Source organism: Zea mays, chromosome 3 (assembly GCF_902167145.1).
Source record: "Zea mays cultivar B73 chromosome 3, Zm-B73-REFERENCE-NAM-5.0, whole genome shotgun sequence".
Lineage (NCBI taxonomy): Eukaryota > Viridiplantae > Streptophyta > Magnoliopsida > Poales > Poaceae > Zea > Zea mays.
In genome coordinates this window covers 204,923,930-204,937,551 of record NC_050098.1, presented here as the reverse complement: position 1 = coordinate 204,937,551, position 13,622 = coordinate 204,923,930, and the positions used below count along the sequence as shown (strand labels likewise).

General features: G+C 51.7%; 1 long non-coding RNA gene across 2 annotated transcripts; it reads right to left on the bottom strand.

Annotated features, from left to right (window-relative positions):
- Positions 1-7,728: 7,728 nt before the first annotated feature.
- On the bottom strand, positions 7,729-11,137 carry LOC103651229 (uncharacterized). Of its 2 annotated transcripts, none has more exons than XR_002268468.3 (4): positions 10,996-11,137; positions 9,255-9,349; positions 9,073-9,167; positions 7,729-8,973 (listed from the first exon to the last, which is right to left on the bottom strand). It is a non-coding gene; the product is annotated as an uncharacterized lncRNA (long non-coding RNA). The 2 variants fall into 2 exon arrangements; XR_564635.4 differs by lacking the exon at positions 10,996-11,137 and adding an exon at positions 10,252-10,984.
- Positions 11,138-13,622: the final 2,485 nt, after the last annotated feature.

Genomic DNA, 13,622 nt, shown 5'->3' with positions numbered 1-13,622 from the left:
TGCCGCAGCCGAAGCACCAGATCGCCCACCTGGAGGTCTTGGGACCGGACCCCTCGGGCGTGGTAGCGTCGCAGGGACTGCTAGTACCGCGCCGAGTGTAGTAAGACCCTGTCCCGAGCCTCCTCCAGCTGGTCCAGCGATTCTTCTCTGCTAGCTTGGTTGCTTTGATCGGTGTAGGCCCTCGTCCTCGGGGAGCCGTATTCCAGGTCAGTGGGCAAGATAGCTTCAGCCCCGTAGACCAGGAAAAACGGCGTGAAACCCGTGGCGCGACTCAGCGTCGTCCTTAGGCTCCAGACCACCGAGGGGAGTTCCTTCATCCACCGCTTGCCGAACTTGTTGAGGTCGTTGTAGATCCGAGGCTTGAGCCCTTGTAGAATCATGCCGTTGGCACGCTCTACTTGCCCATTCGACATGGGATGAGCCACGGCGGCCCAGTCCACCCGGATATGGTGATCCTCGCAAAAATCCAAGAATTTTTTGCCGGTGAACTGGGTGCCGTTGTCGGTGATGATGGAGTTCGGGACCCCGAAGCGATGGATGATGTTGGTGAAGAACGCCACCGCCTGCTCGGACCTGATGCTGTTCAGAGGTCGGACCTCGATCCACTTGGAGAATTTGTCGATGGCGACCAGCAGGTGCGTGTAGCCCCCGGGCGCCTTCTGCAAGGGACCGACGAGGTCCAGACCCCATACAGCGAAGGGCCAGGTGATGGGTATCGTCTGCAGAGCCTGAGCGGGCAGGTGGGTCTGCTTCGCATAGAATTGGCACCCTTCGCAGGTGCGGACAATTCTAGTGGCGTCAGCCACCGCCGTTGGCCAGTAGAAGCCTTGTCGGAAAGCATTCCCGACAAGGGCTCGGGGCGCTGCGTGATGGCCGCAAGCCCCCGAGTGTATTTCTTGCAGCAGTTCCCGACCTTCGGCGATGGAGATGCATCGCTGGAGGATGCCCGAGGGGCTGCGATGGTAGAGCTCCTCTTCATCGCCAAGCAGGACGAACGACTTGGCGCGTCGCGCTACCCGCCGAGCCTCGACTTGGTCGGGGGGTAGCTCTCCTCGACGGAGATATTGCAGGTACGGGGCCTGCCAATCTCGATCTGGCGTGGCCCCGCTCTGCTCTTCCTCGACATCCAGTGCCTCGCCCTCGGGGGCCGAGGGTACCTCGGGCTGTGCCGAGGGTGCCTCGGGCTGAGCCGAGGGTACCTCGGGCTCGGGCGCGTCGTCGATCTTGACAGAGGGTTGATGCAGATCTCGGGAGAAGACGTCCGGGGGGACCGTCGTTCGCCCCGAGGCTATTTTAGCCAGCTCGTCTGCGGTTTCGTTGTAGCGCCGAGCGATGTGGTTGAGCTCGAGCCCGAAGAACTTGTCTTCCAGGCGCCGAACCTCGTCGCAGTAGGCCTCCATCTTCGGGTCGCGGCAGTGGGAGTTCTTCATGACTTGGTCGATGACGAGCTGCGAATCACCGCGGGCGTCGAGGCGTCTGACCCCTAGCTCGATGGCGATCCGCAACCCGTTGACCAGAGCTTCGTACTCGGCCACATTGTTGGACGTCGGGAAATGGAGGCGCAGCACGTAGCACAAGTGCTTTCCAAGGGGCGAGATGAAGAGCAGGCCCGCGCCGGCTCCTGTCTTCATCAGCGACCCGTCGAAAAACATGGTCCAGAGCTCCGGTTGGATCGGAGCCGTCGGCAACTGGGTGTCAACCCATTCGGCCACGAAGTCCGCCAACACCTGGGACTTGATGGCCTTCCGAGGGGCGAACGAGATCGTTTCGCCCATGATTTCCACCGCCCACTTTGCGATCCTGCCCGAGGCCTCTCGGCACTGGATGATCTCCCCCAGGGGGAAGGATGACACCACAGTTACCGGATGAGACTCGAAGTAGTGTCGCAGCTTCCGCCTTGTCAGGATCACAGCATACAACAGCTTTTGAACTTGTGGGTAGCGGATCTTGGTCTCGGACAGCACTTCGCTGACGAAGTAGACCGGCCTCTGAACGGGCAATGCATGCCCTTCCTCTTGCCTCTCGACCACAACCGCGGCGCTAACCACCTGAGTGGTCGCGGCGACGTAGACCAAGAGGGCTTCTCCATCCGCCGGGGGCACCAAGACAGGCGCCTTTGTAAGGAGCGCCTTCAGGTTGCCGAGGGCTTCCTCGGCCTCAGGGGTCCAAGCGAAACACTCGGCCTTCCTTAAGAGGCGGTACAGAGGCAGACCTCTTTCGCCGAGGCGTGAGATGAAGCGGCTCAGGGCCGCGAGGCATCCCATGACCCTCTGTACACCTTTTAAGTCCTTGATGGGCCCCATGCTGGTGATGGCCGCGATCTTCTCCGGGTTGGCTTCAATGCCTCGCTCGGAGACGATGAACCCTAGGAGCATGCCTCGGGGCACCCCGAAGACACACTTCTCAGGATTGAGCTTGACTCCTTTCGCCTTGAGACGTCGGAATGTCACTTCAAGGTCGGAGAGGAGGTCGGAAGCCTTCCTTGTCTTGACTACGATGTCATCGACGTAGGCCTCGACTGTGCGACCGATGTGTTCGCCGAACACATGGTTCATGCACCGCTGGTACGTCGCGCCCGCATTCCTCAAACCGAACGGCATGGTGACATAGCGGTACATGCCGAACGGCGTGATGAAAGAAGTCGCGAGCTAGTCGGACTCTTTCATCCGGATCTGGTGATACCCTGAGTAGGCATCGAGGAAGGACAGGGTTTCGCACCCAGCGGTGGAATCCACGATTTGATCGATGCGAGGTAGAGGGTAGGGAACCTTCGGACATGCTTTGTTGAGACCAGTGTAGTCTACACACATCCGCCATTTCCCCCCTTTCTTCCTCACAAGCACAGGGTTGGCAAGCCATTCGGGATGGAATACCTCTTTGATGAACCCTGCTGCCATTAGCTTGTGGATCTCTTCGCCAATCACTCTGCGCTTCTCCTCGTCGAATCGGCGCAGAGACTGCCTGACGGGTCGGGCTCCGGCCCGAATATCCAGCGAGTGCTCGGCGACATCCCTCGGTATGCCGGGCATGTCCGAGGGACTCCACGCAAAGACGTCGGCGTTTGCGCGGAGAAAGTCGACGAGCACTGCTTCCTATTTGGGGTCGAGCCCAGAACCGATCCGGATCTGCTTGGTGGTGTCGCCACTGGGGTCAAGAGGGACGGCCTTAACCGTCTCTGCTGGCTCAAAGTTGCCGGCATGGCGCTTCACGTCTGGCACCTCCTTGGAGAGGTTCTCCAGGTCGGCGATGAGGGCCTCGGACTCGGCGAGGGCCTCGGCGTACTCCTCGCACTCCACGTCGCATTCGAACGCGTGTTTGTACGTGGGGCCGACGGTGATGACCCCGTTGGGGCCCGGCATCTTGAGCTTCAGGTAGGTGTAGTTGGGGACGGCCATGAACTTCGCGTAGCATGGCCTCCCTAGCACGGCGTGGTAGGTTCCTCGGAACCCGACCACCTCGAACGTCAGGGTCTCCCTTCGGAAGTTGGAGGGCGTCCCGAAGTAGACGGGGAGGTCGAGTCGCCCGAGGGGCTGGACGCGCTTCCCAGGGATGATCCCGTGGAAGGGCGCAGCGCCTGCTCGGACGGAGGACAGATCGATGCGCAGGAGCTTGAGGGTCTCGGCGTAGATGATGTTGAGGCAGCTGCCCCCATCCATCAGGACCTTGGTGAGCCTGACATTACCGACAACGGGGTCGACGACGAGAGGGTATTTCCCCGGGCTCGGCACATGGTCGGGGTGGTCGGCCTGGTCGAAGGTGATGGGCTTGTCGGACCAGTCTAGGTAGACCCCAAATAGGAAGCAGTGCGACGGAGCCTGGCGGAGGGACAGCTGTTGGAGCGGTCGAGTCCTTGCTGACGTCGTCCTGCTTCCGTAAGAGAGCTGGGGGCCGCCGTCGTCACAGAGCTTGTGGAGCGCCATCATTGCCCATCCGGCGGAGCTGGCCGGATGGGACGCCGGTCTTGTTCTCCGTGACCCGAGTCGATTCGGGGTAGGACGATGATGGCGCTTCCTGTTGACGTGGCGGGTCTGTGCCCTAGGCAGGGTGACGTGGGGGCTCCTCCGAAGCCGAGGTTGAGTCTGTCTTCTGTTGCCGAGGCCGAGTCCGAGCCATGGGGTCGGGCGAGGCGGAGGTCGTTCGGCCGAGGCCAGGGCGGAGTCCGAGCCCTGGGGTCGGGCGAGGCAGAGTTTCGTCGTCTTCTGGGTCTTAGCCCGAGTCCGAGCCCTGGGGTCGGGCGGAGCGGAGTTCGCCGTCTTCCGGGTCTTAGCCCGAGTCCGAGCCCTGGGGTCGGGCGGAGTGGAGTTCGCCGTCTTCCGGGTCTTAGCCCGAGTCCGAGCCCTGGGGTCGGGCGGAGCGGAGTTCGCCGTCTTCCGGGTCTTAGCCCGAGTCCGAGCCCTGGGGTCGGGCGGAGCGGAGTTCGCCGTCTTCCGGGTCTTAGCCCGAGTCCGAGCCCTGGGGTCGGGCGGAGCGGAGTTCGCCGTGGCGCCTTTGGCAAGGCTTGACTGTCTGTCAGACTCACTCTGTCGAGTGGCACCGCAGTCGGAGTGGCGCAGGCGGCGCTGTCCTTCTGTCAGACTGGTCAGTGGAGCGGTGGAGTGACGGCGGTCACGTCGGCTCTGCCGGGGGGGGGGGGGGGGCGCGTGTCAGGATAAAGGTGTCAGGCCACCTTTGCGTTAAATGCTCCTGCAACTCGGTCAGTCGGTGTGGCGATTTAGTCAGGGTTGCTTCTGAGCGAAGCCAAGGCCTCGGGCGAGCCGGTGATGTGTCCGCCGTAAAAAGGGGGGCCTCGGGCGAGACAGAAGTCTCTCGAGGTCGGCTGCCCTTGGCCGAGGCTAGGCTCGGGTGAAGCGTGATCGAGTCACTCGTGTGGACTGATCCCTGACTTAATCATACCCATCAGGCCTTTGCAGCTTTATGCTGATGGGGGTTACCAGCTGAGAATTAGGCGTCTTGAGGGTACCCCTAATTATGGTCCCCGACAATTATCGGGACAGTTAGCAATAAAATGACCAATCTTACCGCATTTGAAGCATGAGCGCTTCCCTTTGGCTTTGGTCTTGCTTGGCTGTCCCTTGCGACCCTTGAGCGCCGTCTTGAATCTCTTGATGATGAGAGCCATCTCTTCATCATTAAGTCCGGCCGCCTCAATTTGTGCCACCTTGTTAGGTAGCGCCTCCTTGCTTCTTGTTGCTTTGAGAGCAAGAGGTTGCGGCTCGTTGATCGGTCCATTCAAGGCATCGTCCACGTACCTTGCCTCCTTGATCATCATTCGCCCACTTACGAATTTTCCAAGGACTTCTTCGGGCGACATTTTGGTGTACCTGGGATTCTCACCAATATTATTCACCAAATGAGGATCAAGAACGGTAAAGGACCTTAGCATCAGTCGAACGACGTCGTGGTCCGTCCATCACGTGCTTCCATAGCTCCTTATTTTGTTGATAAGGGTCTTGAGCCGGTTGTATGTTTGAGTTGGCTCCTCGCCCCTTATCATTGCGAACCGTCCAAGCTCGCCCTCCACCAACTCCATCTTGGTGAGCAAGGTGACGTCGTTCCCCTCATGAGAGATCTTGAGGGTGTCCCATATTTGCTTGGCGTTATCCAAGCCGCTCACTTTGTTATATTCATCCCTGCACAAAGAAGCTAGAAGAACAGTAGTAGCTTGTGCATTCTTATGTATTTGCTCATTAATGAACATGGGACTATCCGAACTATCAAAGTGCATTCCACTTTCTACAATCTCCCATATACTAGGATGGAGAGAGAATAGGTGACTACGCATTTTGTGGCTCCAAAATCTGTAGTCCTCTCCATCAAAGTGTGGGGGCTTGCCGAGTGGAATGGAGAGCAAATGTGAACTTGAACTATGCGGAATACGGGAGTAGTCAAAAGAAAAGTTCGAATTGACCGGTTTCTTTTTCTCGTAGTCGTTGTGGTCGTCGTCCTTTTGGGAGGAAGTAGACTCATCGCTGTCGTAGTAGACGATCTCCTTGATGCGTCTTGTCTTCTTCTTCTTCCCATCTTTGCGTCTGTGGCCCGAGCCCGAGTCGTTGGACTTGTCATCCCTTGGCTCGTTGACGAAGGACTCCTTCTCCTTGTCGTTGATCACGATTCCCTTCCCTTTAGGATCCATCTCTTCGGGCGATTAGTCCCTTCTTGAAGAGAACGGCTCTGATACCAATTGAGAGCACCTAGAGGGGGGGTGAATAGGTGATCCTGTAAAACTTAAAAACTTAAGCCACAAAACTTGGTTAAACGTTAGCACAGTTAATGCCAAGTGGCTAGAGAGAAGATCTTGCACAATACGATAACCACAAAGAGTTCAACACAGAGAAGACACAGTGGTTTATCTCGTGGTTCGGCCAAGTACAAAACTTGCCTACTCCACGTTGTGGCGTCCCAACGGACGAGAGTTGCACTCAACTCCTCTCAAGTGATTCAATGATCAACTTGAATACCACAGTGTTATGCTTTTCTTTTCTTATCCTGTTCGCGAGGAATCTCCACAACTTGGAGCCTCTCGCCCTTACACTTTTGATGTTTACAAAGAATCACGGAGTAAGGAAGGGAAGCAACACACACAAATCCACAGCAAAATGCGCACACACACGGCCAAGAATCGAGCTCAAAAGACTATCTCAAGGTTCTCACTAGAACGGAGCTCGAATCACTGAGAATGACAAACAAATGCGCAAAGACTGAGTGTGGATGATCAAGAATGCTCTTAGGTTGCTTGGTGTACTTCTCCATGCGCCTAGGGGTCCCTTTTATAGCCCCAAGGCAGCTAGGAGCCGTTGAGAGCAAATCTGGAAGGCCATTCTTGCCTTCTGTCATCGGGCGCACCGGACAGTCCGGTGCACACCAGACACTGTCCGGTGCCCGATTTCCTTCCAGAAATGGCGCAGTCGACCGTTGCAGATCTGGGAGCCGTTGGCGCACCGGACATGTCCGGTGCACACCGGACAGTCCGGTGCCCCCTTCCGACCGTTGGCTTAGCCACGTGTCGCGCGCGGATTCCGCGGCCGACCGTTGGCCCGGCCGACCGTTGGCTCACCGGACAGTCCGGTGCACACCGGACAGTCCGGTGAATTTTAGTCGTACGCCGTCGGCGAATTCCCGAGAGCGGCCACTTCGCTCGAGGCAGCCTGGCGCACCGGACACTGTCCGGTGCACCACCGGACAGTCCGGTGCCCCAGACCGAAACAGCCTTTTGGCTGTACACAGCCAACTCTTCTCTTTTCTTCTTCTTTCTGTTTCTAATACTTAGACAAGTATATTAGTACACAAAACCAATGTACTAAGACTTAGAAACATACCTTTGCTCTTGTTTTGCACTTTTTCCATCCATAAGCATGAATTCACATTTAAGCACTTGTGTTGGCACTCAATCACCAAAATACTTAGAAATGGCCCAAGGGCACATTTCCCTTTCAGTTGGACTTGTCATCCCTTGGCTCGTTGACGAAGGACTCCTTCTCCTTGTCGTTGATCACGATTCCCTTCCCTTTAGGATCCATCTCTTCGGGCGGTTAGTCCCTTTGTGAAGAGAACGACTCCGATACCAATTGAGAGCACCTAGAGGGGGGGTGAATAGGTGATCCTGTAAAACTTAAACTTATAGCCACAAAACTTGGTTAAGTGTTAGCACAATAATCACCAAGTGGCTAGAGAGAAGTCTTAGCAAAACACAATAACCACAAGAGAACAATCACAGAGATGACACAGTGGTTTATCCCGTGGTTCAGCCAAGACCAACGCTTGCCTACTCCACGTTGTGGCGTCCCAACGGACGAGAGTTGCACTCAACTCCTCTCAAGTGATCCAATGATCAACTTGAATACCACGGTGTTTTGCTTTTCTTTTCTTATCCCGTTCGCGAGGAATCTCCACAACTTGGAGCCTCTCGCCCTCACACTTTTGATGTTTACTAAGAATCACGGAGTAAGGGAGGGATGAGCAACTCACACAAGACTCACAAATCAGAGCAACAACACGCACACAAGTCGCAACAAGAGCTCGCAACACAACCCAATGAGTTCACAACTCCACAAGAGCTCTATATGCTATCACAAAGAAACAAATGCGCGGAATCGATGTCTTGGTGCTTAGGAATGTTGTGAGTATGCTTGGTGTTCTCCTCCATGCGCCTAGGGGTCCCTTTTATAGCCCCAAGGCAGCTAGGAGCCGTTGAGAGCAATCTAGGAAGGCTGATCTTGCCTTCTGTCGACTGGCGCACCAGACAGTCCGGTGCACACCGGACATGTCCGGTGCCAGATTTCTTTCCATACGTGGCGCAGTCGACCGTTGGCAGCCTGAGAGCCGTTGGCGCACCGGACATGTCCGGTGCACACCGGACAGTCCGGTGCCCCCTTCTAGCTGTTGGCTCGGCCACGTGTCCCGCGCAGATCGCGCGGCCGACCGTTGGCCCGGCCGACAGTTGGCTCACCGGACAGTCCGGTGCACACCGGACAGTCCGGTGAATTATAGTCGTACGTCGCCGGTGAATTCCCGAGAGCGGCCAGTTCACTCGAGCCAGCCTGGCGCACCGGACACTGTCCGGTGCACCACCGGACAGTCCGGTGCTCCCAGACTCAGCAGATTCTTGGCTGCTCGAGCCAAGACATTTCCAATTGGATTTTTCCTGTTTCCAGCACTTAGACACAATACATTAGTCCATAAAACAATGTACTAAGTCTGAGAAACATACCTTTATCCTTGATTTGTACTTTGTCTACCTTTTTACACTTAGGCACTTGTGTTGGACACTAAATCACCAAAACACTTAGAAATGGCCCAAGGGCACATTTCCCTTTCACATATTCTTGCTCCCTGTTTTCGGAGCCTGATCCCTTTCACTGCCATCAAAGTTCAAAATCTCAGAGAATCGAAAGTTTGGATGTCCGGTCACCCAGCGTGCGGATATGCACAGTCAAGTAGTTATCTCCTGGTGCCAGAGTTATAGAGAAGGGGTGCCTGTATATATGGGAAAACTGTAAGCAAGAACCACAGATAAATTACTTCTCGGATATGTGTGCAATAATTAATAAAATGATACCAGTCGAAAGGTAAGACCTGGTATTTTACAAAAAAAAGATGCATTCCACTTTAGTACTTGAAACCCCGAGGCTTCTTCATGTGAATAGAGAGCACATCTCCCAGATAAATTACTGCTTGCATGTACATAATAGCATTTGATTAACAACTGACAATTTGAAACTCCGAATGAGCCAAATCAATACAGTTCAATAGCTTACCTCACAATACCTGAATGGTAGTCGTTCTCATGAAATTTCCTGATGACTCTTTCACAGGCATAGAAGAGGGCAGGGAAAATCGGGTGCATCCATGTCTGAAATGAACAAAAAAATTGCAAAAAATAAACATAAATATCTAGAGTACACAGTAAGTATCATAATTCATGTTGAACCAAATTTGAGCTCCATGACCAGACCATCAACTAAACATATTCTTGTGTTCAATTACAGAAGGAGTATTTGGGCTATCTGTGTTCAATTACAGGACAGGAATATTTGGGATGCGCCATATGAACACTAACAGTCTAACACACAAGATCAAGCAAAAGTTGAGAACTTAAGAGATCTTTTTTTCTTGTATTTTTCTAACACAAATGCTACTCGTACTTGCTAACAAGCTTGTTTGAATTGGTACAAATTCATTTATGAGGAAATGTAAACAATTTAAACGTGTGAGGACATGGTTTTACATGGTTAATTAATTATTCACTTCCGTTTAGGTGCTTCTTGTCTTCTTGTGCTGTTCTCCTTAAATGTACGTTGGGTGTGCTTGGTGAGTGATGAAACAGACAGTCTCTGTCCACCCTTTTTTTTGGGTTGAGCAAACAAGGTTGTAAAGCCGATGATTGTATACAAATGAGCAAACTATAAATACCACACAATTAGGTGAGACCAAAAGTACCTGTAACAATTCAAATGCTTCTCCTGAGACTTAGTTCAAATTTAAAGTCTTCAGCAGATGCGAAGAAATTAAAACATACTAAAAAAATTAGACTGAAACAAACATTGAGCTTACCTCTTTCTCAAAGAATTCGGATAAAATAAGGCAGGAGGACATTCCAATGAGCTAGAAGTATTGATTTGGTTTATTGCTATGTTGTCTTGAATGTTAGTATGCTTTAAAAAAACTTAGACAAATTTCAGTCTTCATCAGTTTGATAGAAGCCTAAAGCCATGGTGTTATATGGAAAATGTAAGTACAACTGACATAGGTTACCTGGGTTATGTTCAGGCTGTTTTCATCGATGCTGATATCTTATTCGTTAGCATTAAAATGTCACAGCAGGAGCATGGCCTTGATTGAACCAGTCATATGCCCCTATTCCATCCACATTTATGCATGTTATCAGATTAGGATACAAGATTTTTGCTTAGTATATCTTGGGCACCTTGAGAGATGCGCTTGGAATGTGAGTGTTCCCCTTTGAGAATATGAGAAAAATAAACATCACGTCGTTAAGATTAAATAGTCAAATATGGATAGACGTTGATAATGTTGCAAAGAAAAGTGGCATCACTTTCCATCTCCATATGGCAGAACATGTCAACAACAATTAGTGTGGTCCAATTCAGACATTATTCTTCATATCTTCAAATACCTCCACACCCAGACCCAAAAGACAGTAATCCCAAGCAGGTTTGTAGTTGCTACATGTCGTACCGCAAAAAATATGTCGTATGCCTCAGAATCATTGATACCTCGAGGTTGAAACGTAGGAGAACCAACCCTAAACCCTAAATGGCAGCATGAGGAATTTCTGTGTCTAGTCAAACCCCAGCAAGGAAAAATGGATGAGGGGGGAAGGGGAAGAGCCACTGCCGCCGCCGTGTCTACTCCAACCCCAGCACGACGAACCCTAGCAATGGGGAGAGAGCTCGTCGGGAAGGGAATGAGGAGGGGACGACGAACCCTAGCAAGGAAAACGAATGGGGGAGAAGGGGAAGATCCGCCTCCGCTTACCTGGACCTTTGGGGCGCTGGCGCTGGCGCTGGGATCTGGAGCCCGAAGCTATGGCGGCTGTCATCGGAGCTACGAACGGGCGGGGGAGGGAGCGCGAGATGTGCAGGACGGAGACGCAGAGAAGATGCGAGGAGAGAAGCACCTAGAAGCATCTACACACGGGCTGCACGGAAAAGAACAGGAACCGATGATCTACGATCAAACGGCCAAGGAAATTTTGCCGACGTGGACGCATATAGAAGCAGATTTCCTTTCTGCTTTAATAATAAGGAAATTACATTACAGTCGGCCGATGAGTTTGAAGCTCGTTGCTCGTGGACTAGGGATGTTCCTAAAACATCCGAATTGTATCATAAATCTAATATTTTAGCATAGATATACATAGAATTTAAAGCTAATTTTTTTATAATGTTATTAAGAATATTATGAAGTATTTAAATAAATTTTTATATAATTTTTTATGTATATTATTTTCTCCCTACAACAAAAAAGGTGAAAAAAACATCTGAATCCGTATTCGAATAGACATCCGAAGTTTATATCAATTATTTAAAAATATATAGAATGAATTTAATGTTTATTTTTTGTGAAGATTAATAGCCTCAATGCTAAAAATAAGAATATAAATTTATATAGCAAATTCTATATGTTATTTGTTCATAATCAAAGAAAAAAGACCAAAAATTTGACATCCGAATAAATATCCGGACCCATCCCTATCGTGGACCACGTTTGTTTGAGCTCAATATGGAGCAGACTTGATCACTTGACCCCCTCTCCCACTTGGCTTCAATGGAGTACACGCCGGAAGCGAGATGTGATATCCATCCACTAGAGCTTGAAAGGGCACGGGTAGAGGAACACGTGGTTTCGTGTTTTATATTCCTGTGTATATAAAGGAAATACTCCTGTAGAAGTATATGATAGCGCCATCCAATATATAGTCCATATTCTGAAAAATGTCATCTCAGTTCTCGAAACACGCAATGTCATGGGCCATCCATCCATCGGACACTTTCCTGCTACAGATACGCGGCGAATTGACGCTTCTATTTTTTTAAAAAAATCTTATGCTTCTGGATGGAGTGTTTGGACCAGGGGACTAATGGTAACCCTTTTTATTTTTCATACTAATTAGAAAAGGTAAATATAAACGATTCAAGGCTAATAAAAGTCGAGTGAGGTCAATTAATGGTTAGTGCATATTGCTTTTTACCATTCTATAATTAGTATATTTTAAATCCATTTTTATGCGATGGGCTAATTTTTAGCGTTACCATCGAAACAGGCCCAACGTCTGTTTGCCATGGGCGCTTTCTGAATTCCTAGCTGCCACGAGCCGTGGCCACTCATTCCAGTTGTCTGCGGCGATACTTCAACCACCAAAAAAATTTAAATTCAAATCGTAAAATAATACTGACGGTACTGACTGCCTAGAAGTATAGTTATATTCTGTTTTCATGTGCTGACGTTTGATCTCACTAAACTCTAGTTTTACTCATAGCTGCGCCTGCGCTTACTACAGGTCTACAGCTTAAGCCTGCAAGTACAGCGATGTGACCATATATTGGTTGGCAAGCTGCATGGGCCAAGCTTCGTACAATGACGATTTCGAGCTCTTCTTAGTCCCAACTGATTAGCGAGTACTTGTTTGGCGGGAGAGGATCCGAGACCGGAGGAGAAGCCGCAATATGCTATACTTTTTTTTAAAAAAAAAGAAGCATGCCAAGCAAGCCCTCGCTAATCAGTTAGGATCAAGGAGAGGTTGAAATCGTCACGTGTGACGCTGGCGATGAGGACGAGCGTGACGCGCGAAGGCGATGCATCGTCTGCCTGGCACTCCGACGTCCACTCCGTACTCCGCAGCGAGGAAAGAGACCGCTGCGCATCAATATGTGGCGAATCTGATCGGAGGCGGGGGCGTTCACACGGACACGGACGGCCTTTTCTCTGGTTCCATTCCGATTCCGAAACAGCGAGCGATGCCCCCCGTGAAGAATAAACCAAAGTATTACCCAGCCAATGGCGCGTCTGCGGAAGTAGTGGACAGGCTACTACAGAAGCCTGTGTGAGCCCTGCTCTAATTATAGACTAATCATGTGACTGCCGCGTTTAGATTCATGCATCTCCAAATACACTGCGTCATCTGACGCACCCAACCAGACAGTGCACGCTCTGTTTTTTTCCTCTGGACTCACTTTCTTGACTACAGCAGAAGTTACTACTATCTGCAGATTATCTACGCAACGGTTTTACGTGGATCTTATCCGCTTGTTCAACCCCCCAAATAAAAATAGTAGGACTAAACCGAAGACGCTCGCGTACTGAAAGGCTGCACGGATGCGAGGTCGAAGCAACTGTCCAGTATTTCTACTACTACAGCCGTCCACTCCCAGCAGCCAGCGAACACCAGTGGATGTGGATCGGATCCGTTGAGCGAGTCCGAGCTGCCTGCCGGCTGCCGGCGCCCCCGAGTCAAACACCGTGCCGTGCGCAAGCCAACTCCACTTCTCGGGCCCACCGAACCATTATCACTCGCGGGTCCCACCCGAGGTTCTCAGCCGCCGTCGGCTACTGTTCCACTTCCACTCCCACTCCCATGCGCACCAACGGGACGGGATGCGTCC